The 9,891-nt window shown below is 33.2% G+C and overlaps 1 pseudogene; it reads right to left on the minus strand.

Moving 5' to 3' along the window:
- Positions 1-9,346: 9,346 nt before the first annotated feature.
- LOC121452608 lies at positions 9,347-9,465 on the minus strand (annotated as a pseudogene).
- Positions 9,466-9,891: the final 426 nt, after the last annotated feature.

The raw sequence follows: 9,891 nt of genomic DNA on the forward strand, positions 1-9,891 counted from the left end.
AGAAGACAACAACCACTGCTGTTAAACAGGAAATTCTTCTTTCCTAAAAACACTAAATTTTTCAATCAGTTTTTCTCATGAATCAGTTACAGAATCAGACTCTTTATTAGTTCATTCTCAGTATTTGTGATAAGTTTCTTCTGAATTTTCTTTATTGCCTAAATTCCCTATGCTTACTCAATAAAGTATTTGCAGTCCTATTTGGTAGGATCTTATACAAGATTCTTACTAAAGATCTAAGAAGAGTTTCTGTAGATTCAGAAATACTCCACACTCAGGAAGACATATTTTCTCTCAGAAAAAAAAAAATTGCCTGTATTTCAATGTATAATTCTTGTTAGAATTCTTCTTCTTTAACCTATTAAAATGTAATTCAATTTCTTGTATAAGAACTTTTCCTTTTTCATTTCTCTTATAGAATATTGTAAGGTTTAACATGCTTGGATTTGTGATATACAGTTTTCTGGGAAAGTGTGTCATACACATGGTTCAGCAACAATAAGGCATTCTTCCAACTCATGAAAAGAAATCAGTTGAAACCAGTTAAGATCTGTTGATGAAGTCAAACAAAAAAACTGTAGACAAATTAGAAAAGGATAATATTATTCAAAAGATGAAAATGGTATCTTCTTAATCTCCTCATAGCTTTCCTTACCATAACATAGTACCATATAATGAATGGGTTGGACTGGCCCTCTCTAAAGTTATCTGTCACATATAATATAAGAATTAACTTGTACCTGATTTCTGTACCTAAAATGAATGTTTAGCAGGTATAAAATTTAAGTCAGGGCATGGCATATGACAGAAGTAGTGGGAGATGGGAGAAAATAGAATGGATGGAAATATAATTCTGGAAAACTTTCATCTTGTCTCACTAAACCAAAAAATAGTTATTCTTTTGAAAATCAAATTGTGAAACAAACATTAAAATAAAGCAGAAGAGGAGAAGTAGAGTGACTGTAGGATTAGAAAGCTGCCTGCCCTGAGTTCAAACTATGACTCGGACTTCATAAAATGAAGACATTTTAGTCTGGCCTGGCTGCGTGTTGAACTGAATAATCAATGACAGACTGCCAATCATCAACAGAATATGTTAACATAGTCAACCTTGGAAAACCATGTTGTGATTTTATTCCATAAAAGAAATGGGTGGTTGATGAAATCTGATATGGCTCTGATGACGAAAAGTTTAAATTGTTATAATGATACCATGTGTAGGAGAGGACCGGGCAAAGAAGTGAAAGGAAGTTCACAGATTGGGATCTAACCACTGTCACCTGCTGCTACACAAAAGGGCAGAAGCACGTTCCTAGGTGCTTATTTGATGCAGAAATTAAGGGAGTAACTAGTAAACAGCTAAAGAAAGTTTGCTTTCTTGTAGCATATGTGTGTGAATACTGGGATAATTTTGTAGTGGTGAATGCTAAGTTCAATGATGACAATATTACTATTGGTTTAATGAAATGGCAAGTTTAGTTTAGATATTCAATTGTTTGAATGAGTATCTGCTAAACTTTCTGTATTTTTTCCCATTTTTTTTAGCCAAGTCTGAATAAATTTGAGGTTTTTCTTTCAGATATGAGACAATTATCTTCGTGTATCTATGTGATTCTTAAGAAAAGAAGTTTGAAATAATTCTGTAGTGGGTAATATTGTACAAAAGAAGTTGACAGAATGCATAATTTAACTAAAATTCCACAAGCAGTATCTAAGGGTGATTGCTGTTATTGCTTTGTTACTAATTCTATAAAGAAAAAAATGCTAATGTTTGCTCCTTGACATGTATTGTTATGTATTGCTATCTTAGAAATATCAAGCTTGAGTTATTAAGATTGTAAAAACCACAGAATAAGAACATGTCATGTAAAAAATAAACATAGTTCTGTAGTACTCACATAACAAACATTAAGTATAAAAGTTTCTTTAATATATGTTCTTTGGTATTCTTACCAAAGTCCCTGAACTCTTCATTTAATCATGGCTTCTTTTAAACAATCAAGACAATAAGGCAGCTGATGGAGATGCCAGTAATGTAATTTGGGTAAGCAAAACAGAATCACCAGTGTAGTCTCAATGCCTTTTCTTTGGCCGTCCAGAATTTTCTCCCACACATCTCCTAGTCTGAACCATTGGTTTTCCAAAGGCAAGCCAGATTTGGTAAGCTGGTGACCCATTTACTTTTATATATGACTATATAATTCCCCATAGGACTGTTATGTTTAACTGTTATTGCAGATTGCATTTTACAGTTGCCCCAGGCTGTGTTAAAGATGGTGTTCTGTTCTTTCACTTGGACGTGTTCTCTGAGATGTTATTTTACTGACTCACAAGTGCCTCGCAAGCTGGGAGTTTTACTATCCACATCACCAGTACACTACATTTCTTATCAGACTTCATCAAGTTCAAGTTCTGGCCTGAGAAACTGGCAAAGGAATACCTATTAAACAGCTATATTTTTGTAACCTTGAGGTCTATTTTATCATATAAATACCTTCTTTCCTTAATATTTGACACATTACTATAGATTTATAAAGAGCAGTTTGAGCAATGTTAAAATGTAAAGGAAATAACACTTTATTTTTTTAAAAAAAATAGACCAGAAAGAAAGAAAACTGAGGAATTAAACTAAATAAGTTTATATATTTTATTAAAAACTCATTACAGGACACATCATTAATACCTACAAACTTGGATTTTCAAAACTTTTGATAACTTCATAGGGATTTTAAAAATACTTTCGATTTTTGTTAAGAAGTAACAAAACAAAGAGATTAAGTAGGATCAAAATCACTATTTTTGCTTTAAAATTAATATAAAATGCAAAGAAAAATAGTCATGAAATAAAAATATGTAATTCATCAAGTTCAATAAAAGTACACTCTTTTTATAGTCAACATCAAAAATCATAATTTGAAGATTCAGAAATCTTGGCACACTTCCATATATTTATGGTCCACTTGTCGTAGAAGCACAATGGTTTGTATATTTACAAAGCTTTGAAAAAATGGACAAAATTTTACTGCAAACTTTGTCAACAGTTGTGTTGATTATCTATGGATTTTTTTCTTTTTTATTGATTTTTATTGAGTTATACATGATTCTTTGCTTTCCTTCTTTTCTCTCCCCACCACCTTCAACCCTCTCCTTTCGTCCCCATGCTCCCAATTTACTCAGGAGATCTTACCTTTTTCTACTTCCCCCGTAGATTAGATCTATGTATGTCTCTCTTAGGGTCTCCATTTTTGTCTAGTTTTCCTGGGATTGTGATTTAGGCTGGTTTTCTCTGCTTTATGTTTAAAAACCACTTATGAGTGAGTATGTAAAAGTGTCTTCTGGGTCTGGTTACCTCACTTGATTTGATTTTTTTTTTTTTTAGCTCCATCCATTTGCCTGAAAAATTCAAGATATCATTATTTTTTTCTGATGTGTGGTACTCCATTGTTTAAATGTACCACATTTTTCTTATCCATTCTTTGATTGAAGGGCATTTAGTTTGTTTCCAGGTTCTGGATATGACAAACAATGCTACTATGAACATAAGTGAGGACATGTCCTTGTGGCATGACTGAGCAACCTTTGGATATATATCCAAAAGTGATATGGCTGGGTCTTGAAGAAGGTTGTTTCCTAATTGCCTGGGAAATTGCCATACTGATATCAAAAAGGGGCTGTACCAGATTGCACTCTGACCAGCAATGCAGGAGTGTCTCTTTTACCCCACAAGTTCTCCAGCATAAGTTGTCACCAATGAAAATAACTCTGAGATCCCATCTTACACTTGTAAGAATGGCCAAGATCAAAAACACTGATGACAGCTATGAAAGGAGTTTTAGCATTAATTCATATTTTGAAGGAAAAATATTTTCAGTTACTCTTGGTACATTTTATAAATGAATAACAGATACTCAAAAATTAAATATATAGTTGGATGTGGTGGCACATACCTTTATTCCCAGCACTCACGAGACAAAAGCAGGAAGACTTCTGAGTTCAATGCCTGGTCTACAGAGAGAGTCCAGGAAACCAGGTTTACACAGAAAAGCATTGTCTGAAACAACACAAAACAACACCAAACAAAAAACTCACAAGAAGGTTAAGTATAGTCATTTGAGAAGTTTCTGTGAAGTTCCTCTACTGACAAGCAAAATAGGTATAATGGCATAATGCAAAGATACATGAAATTAATCACATGATACATCCAATCATCTGTTGAGTCACTATTCAAAATGCTTAGTTAGAAATACACCAGTAAAATATAGGTACATAAATTGAATACATTATATAATTAACTAAATTGAATCATGAAAGCAGACAATCAGGGAAATTCTTAAGAAAGGATGATGCATGCTAATGGCTATGGACACGACTGTAACTCGATATCCACAATCAAAAGGGGACCTTTTAGCGACTTTTGTTCTTGGCTTCCCATAGAGTGTATCTGAAAACTTTCTGGATTTTTTACATACTCTCTTTTATGTAATTCTCTGCTCAAACTTGTCCAGATTTTATCACTGTTCTAACAGTTTTAGGAATCTCATAATTATTCAGTTTGGTCTGTTGATATTTTAGATAAGTGTTTCATGTTATCATTTCCATCAAATGATATTTATATTCATGTTTGCAAACAATAAATTGTTCATTCATTTTTTTCATATTATGACTCTACGTACATTACAGTGTAAGTAAAGGGCCTCTGGATGCATACACATGGGGTTTGGTGAAGGAATGCATTCTTTGGATTTACTAACATTCATAAAATGAAAGGAAAGTTATGTACGGATACCAAAAAATGGATGGACCTCCCTTGCTCTTGGATTGGGAGGATCAACATAGTAAAAATGGCAATTCTACCAAAGGCAATTTATAGATTCAATGCAATCCCCATCAAGATCCCATCAAAATTCTTCACAGATCTGGAGAAAACAATAATCAACTTTATATGGAAAAACAAAAAACCAAGGATAGCCAAAACAATCCTATACAATAAAGGATCTTCTGGAGGCATTACCATCCCTGACTTCAAACTCTATTACAGAGCTACAGTAATGAAAACAGTGTGGTACTGGCATAAAAACAGAGAAGTCGACCAATGGAATCGTATAGAAGACCCGGATTTTATCCCACAAACCTATGAACACCTGATTTTTGATAAAGGAGCTAAAAGTATACAATGGAAGAAAGAAAGCATCTTCAACAAATGGTGCTGGCACAACTGGATGTCATCCTGTAGAAGAATGAAAATAGACCCTTATCTATCACCGTGCACAAAACTCAAGTCCAAATGGATTAAAGACCTCAATATCAGCCCGAACACACTGAACCTGATAGAAGAGAAAGTGGGAAGTACCCTACAGGAGATGGGCACAGGAGATCGCTTCCTATGTATAACCCCAGAAGCACAGACATTAAGGGCAACATTGAATAAATGGGACCTACTTAAACTGAGAAGCTTCTGTAAAGCAAAGGACATAGTCACTAAGACACAAAGGCAACCTACTGACTGGGAGAAGATCTTCACCAACCCCACAACAGACAAAGGTCTGATCTCCAAAATATATAAAGAACTCAAGAAACTAGACTTTAAAATGCTAATTAACCCAATTAAAAAATGGGGCACTGAACTGAACAGAGAATTCTCAGCAGAGGAAGTTCAAATGGCCAAAAGTCACTTAAAGTCATGCTCAACTTCCTTAGCAGTCAGGGAAATGCAAATCAAAACAACTTTGAGATATCATCTTACACCTGTCAGAATGGCTAAAGTCAAGAACACCAAGGATAACCTTTGCTGGAGAGGCTGTGGAGGAACGGGTACCCTCATCCATTGCTGGTGGGAATTCAATCTTGTGCAACCACTGTGGAAGTCAGTGTTTCGGTTTCTCTGGATCTTAATTTTTAAATGAATTTTCCAAAAATATTTTAAAAGTTTAATTGAGAAGCTTCAGTTGAAGTTTTTGTGAGGAGAGAGTTTCAGTGTGTCCTTCAAAGGCTCACATGAGGGTAGGTTGTTTTTGAGTGTGGTGATGTTCAGATACCATGGACTCCTTAGTAGGTGAGAGCTAATGGAAATTTATCGATATTGTTAAATGTTCTACACTTAAAGGGAGAGTGTGTGTGTGAGACCTCTTAATCTCAGAAGCATGTTGGCCACAGTAATGCCGGCCACCCAGGTGACACATGCTCAGGGACTCCTTGTCAGCTTTAGTGCAATTCTGATAATTTTATTCTTGAAAATTTGACTCAAGTATATGTAACAAATTATTCAGAATCAGGTATTTCATTTACAGTCATTGAAATTAAATGAATAAATCCTCCTTATGATAGTATGATCTTTCCAGATAATAGTCTGAAAATTTATCAAATATTTCAATGACTTTTTCAGTTATTAAATATGTCTTATACTATTAGAAATTTTAATGGTATATAAAGGTTGCAAAATGGCAAATTTTAAATGATAATTTTGTATTTGTTTTGGTGCCAGTTGCTAGAAAACAATCAACAAAAGGCACTGAAAGATCAATTTGATCATTTCTTAACTTTTCCTAGTAGTAAATTATTCATTAATCTTGTTAGCTCTTCTTTTTTTCCTCTTAGATAGATGTATGGTTGCAGTTCCTAAAACTAACTGAAGTGAACTAAAAATTAAACCATTTTAAAGTTTGCATTGTATGTGATAAGCATGTTTTCTGACTGTTTTGGGTATGATTATGTTTGATTTAAATTAAGAATAACTAAATAATATGTGAATAATGATAACCATATTCCTTCAAAATTGATTTATGTTTAAATATTTTAGCTGCACCGCATAAGACAATGTATTACATGTAGGTTTTGCTTCTGGTAAAATTATGTTTATTGCGATAACTCAAATAATTTTTATATTACCTACTATGGGAAAATATTGTTTGATACTTTGCAAAATGGTAATTATCTACACAAATATTTTTTAAAAATTTTAAATGTGTACATTTTGAAATTTTATTTTTACACAGGAAAAAAACACTCTAAATTAGTGTTAAAATGTTATCCTCATTCTAGTTCTCTGGATAAAGTTGATAAAACTACTGTTTTGGATGCTTCACAATTACCATGTCTAATTTTATTTAATGTAGAATCCTCAGGCAAGACTGTAATGGATAAGACATTCTCTGTGAATTATATAAGGCATTATTTAAATCCTAGACTTACAGAAAAAATATTAGTTGGTTCAATACATACACTTAATCTTTTTAATAAAAACATTTTTGTGAGTAAATATATATTACTAACAACTAGACTATGAGAAGAGCTATAAAAAAGACACAGCTTTCATCAGCAAAATTTTAATTCACTAATACAACTCATATTTATTAATGTGAATAACACAACTACCATTATTTCACTGAATCCTTATAAAAAGTTGTGGTGTTCAATGTTCTCCTGTGTCCAACTTAACAGTCTATAATCTAAATTGAAGAGAATTTAAACACTTGTTATAACTCATAAAACACATAGTACATATAAATAGTCTTTTCTCGAAAGTCCTCAGATATGAATGTGTTGTTACACCCTGATTTTTGATCTACTTACCCTGACTATATTCATATATCATAATGGACCCTGTAAAATGCTTTTTTTCTATTTGAATATTTTCATGAGTAGTCTATTTTGTCATTTCCATCAAGAAAAAGAAAATGACATACTTCTAAGCAATCTTTGTGATTTCTAGGATCATCATTTTTTGTCTGTCAGAGTTAGTATTATCTTGACATAATTGGACACATCAGTAACACTTGGTACCAAAAATAATATCTTTTCTATGTCTATGCTTCATTGGCCACAAATTGAGCCTGGGGAATTTAGTTACTCTAAGTTGTAAAATACACTACTTTATGGACATGACACAATTGAGATTTCATGATTAATTATACAATCTGGTTCATTTTCTATGATCTCAGAGCCCTGGAACTAACCTCATGCAGCACTTTTGAATTTTTCACTTGCAGACCCTTAAACAGGAAAAATATTTTTATACGTCATGTAGACACTTTTTAAGCAAGTCATTTGTATGGTTTTCCTAAAATGTTGTATAGTTAAAAAATTCTAAAAGTGGTTTTACTTAGGAGAAGGAAGTATAAGGAAACATGTTAATTGTAATTACAGCATTTCCTATATTAATGAGTTAGTCATAAGCTTGTTGAGAATATTCCGTCAGGTTACACAATCAAATGGCTGCCACATTTGATACCAGATGAATATTTTGTTTCATTTTAAAATATATGCTAAGCATGCATGTCACATTTTTCAATACAACTTTGATTTTTAGTACTTGCAAGAAAGACCCAACATGGTTTAGCTAGTTCACACCTTAATAGCCAACTCATGTTCACTATAGTATTTTTTTTTCTTTCCCTGACTCAATATATTATAAAAACCAAGAAAATCATGGAAACTATCTAGTTTCTGGCCTAAAAATGCATGGAACCATCAAGGTATTTTAATCCCTTGCTCCTATCAATGGGCTGACAACCTGTTGAGATGTTCACTCGCATCCCTTCGACACAGTCAAACTGCACAGGGCCTTGGTTATTTGCTCAACTCTCAGACAGAACCACGTCCTTGAAAGTGATGGATTCATGAGTAAGTGATGATCACAAACACAATTTGTTTACAGTGCATTCAATTTCTTCAGTTCCTCCTTATGCCCCTTTATTGTTGCTTCCTGCAAATGTGGCTCCTTTTGATTACATATATTCTAGTCCTTGTTTCAATCGCTGCTTTTGAAGAACTTCAGAGAAGGGTTACATTTAGTTTACTCCTGAAACTCATTACATATCTCAAACTGGCCTCAAACTCATGATTCCCTTTCTGTCTTCCCCTGAATCTCTGGTGACTGACTTGCTTCACCCACCACTCATGGCTTTTAGATCTTAAAATTTAAAAGTTATATGCGATTATCTTTATTTATGTCTATGTGTCTATCACTGTGTAAGTTCATGTGAACCAAATGCTTGGTGCTAATGATAGGAGACAGAATGGGTGTTGGATGCCCTTGAACTGGAGTTATGTGTGGTTGGAAGCCACCCAACATGGGCATGGGAGGTTGACAACAAGAGTAAAAAGCACTTGAAATCACTAAAGCAATTGAGCATACTTTCCAAACACATACATTCTTAATTTTAATTAAAAAAACATATCAATATATTCTTAAGTTCACTTTTTTATCTCCCCCAAATAATATGTTTTACTCTGTTTTCTACAGTTTAACTTTGCTTTTCATAGTCATGTTTAAAATTATTATACATGATCGAATTATTTATTTGTTATATATTTATTTTAATATATATTTTTAAATATTTTTATTTCAAGCCTACAGCACTCGGTATTCCCAGGCAGTCTTCCATCCAAGTACTAACCAGGCCCGACACTGCTTAGCTTCCAAGATCAGACGAGATCAGGCATGTTCTGGGAGGTATGACTGTAGACTATACATTTATTGTTTTAATACATATATTCAGTTTGGTAATAAATTTCTTCTAAGTAATTTTCTCCTATATATTATAATGCTACTAAATTAATTGCTTGAATTTTGTTTCTTGGCCAATCTTCTTTAATTTACAGCCTTAATGCACATATAAACTCCATAATTTCTTGAAATATTTCACTTTGCTCATGTATGAGTTGAGTTTACCCTGTTAGGGCTTATTATCAGAAAGGTTCCCCAGACCTTCATCTGCCCATGGTGAAAGATTTGGATTTGGAAAGAGAGCTAGCACAGTATCTGAATAATGCCCAATACACCAGAGATGCCAGAACCACAAGAATGAGTTTAAGAGCTCATGGTAAAGTAAGAGGCAATGAAGAGAAAGCTTATATTACACTGCCCAAAATGTACCCATATTATGCATAAAC

This window comes from Microtus oregoni, unplaced genomic scaffold (genome assembly GCF_018167655.1).
Source record: "Microtus oregoni isolate MIOR12 unplaced genomic scaffold, Mior012 000009F_ref0000495, whole genome shotgun sequence".
Taxonomy (NCBI): Eukaryota; Metazoa; Chordata; class Mammalia; order Rodentia; family Cricetidae; genus Microtus; species Microtus oregoni.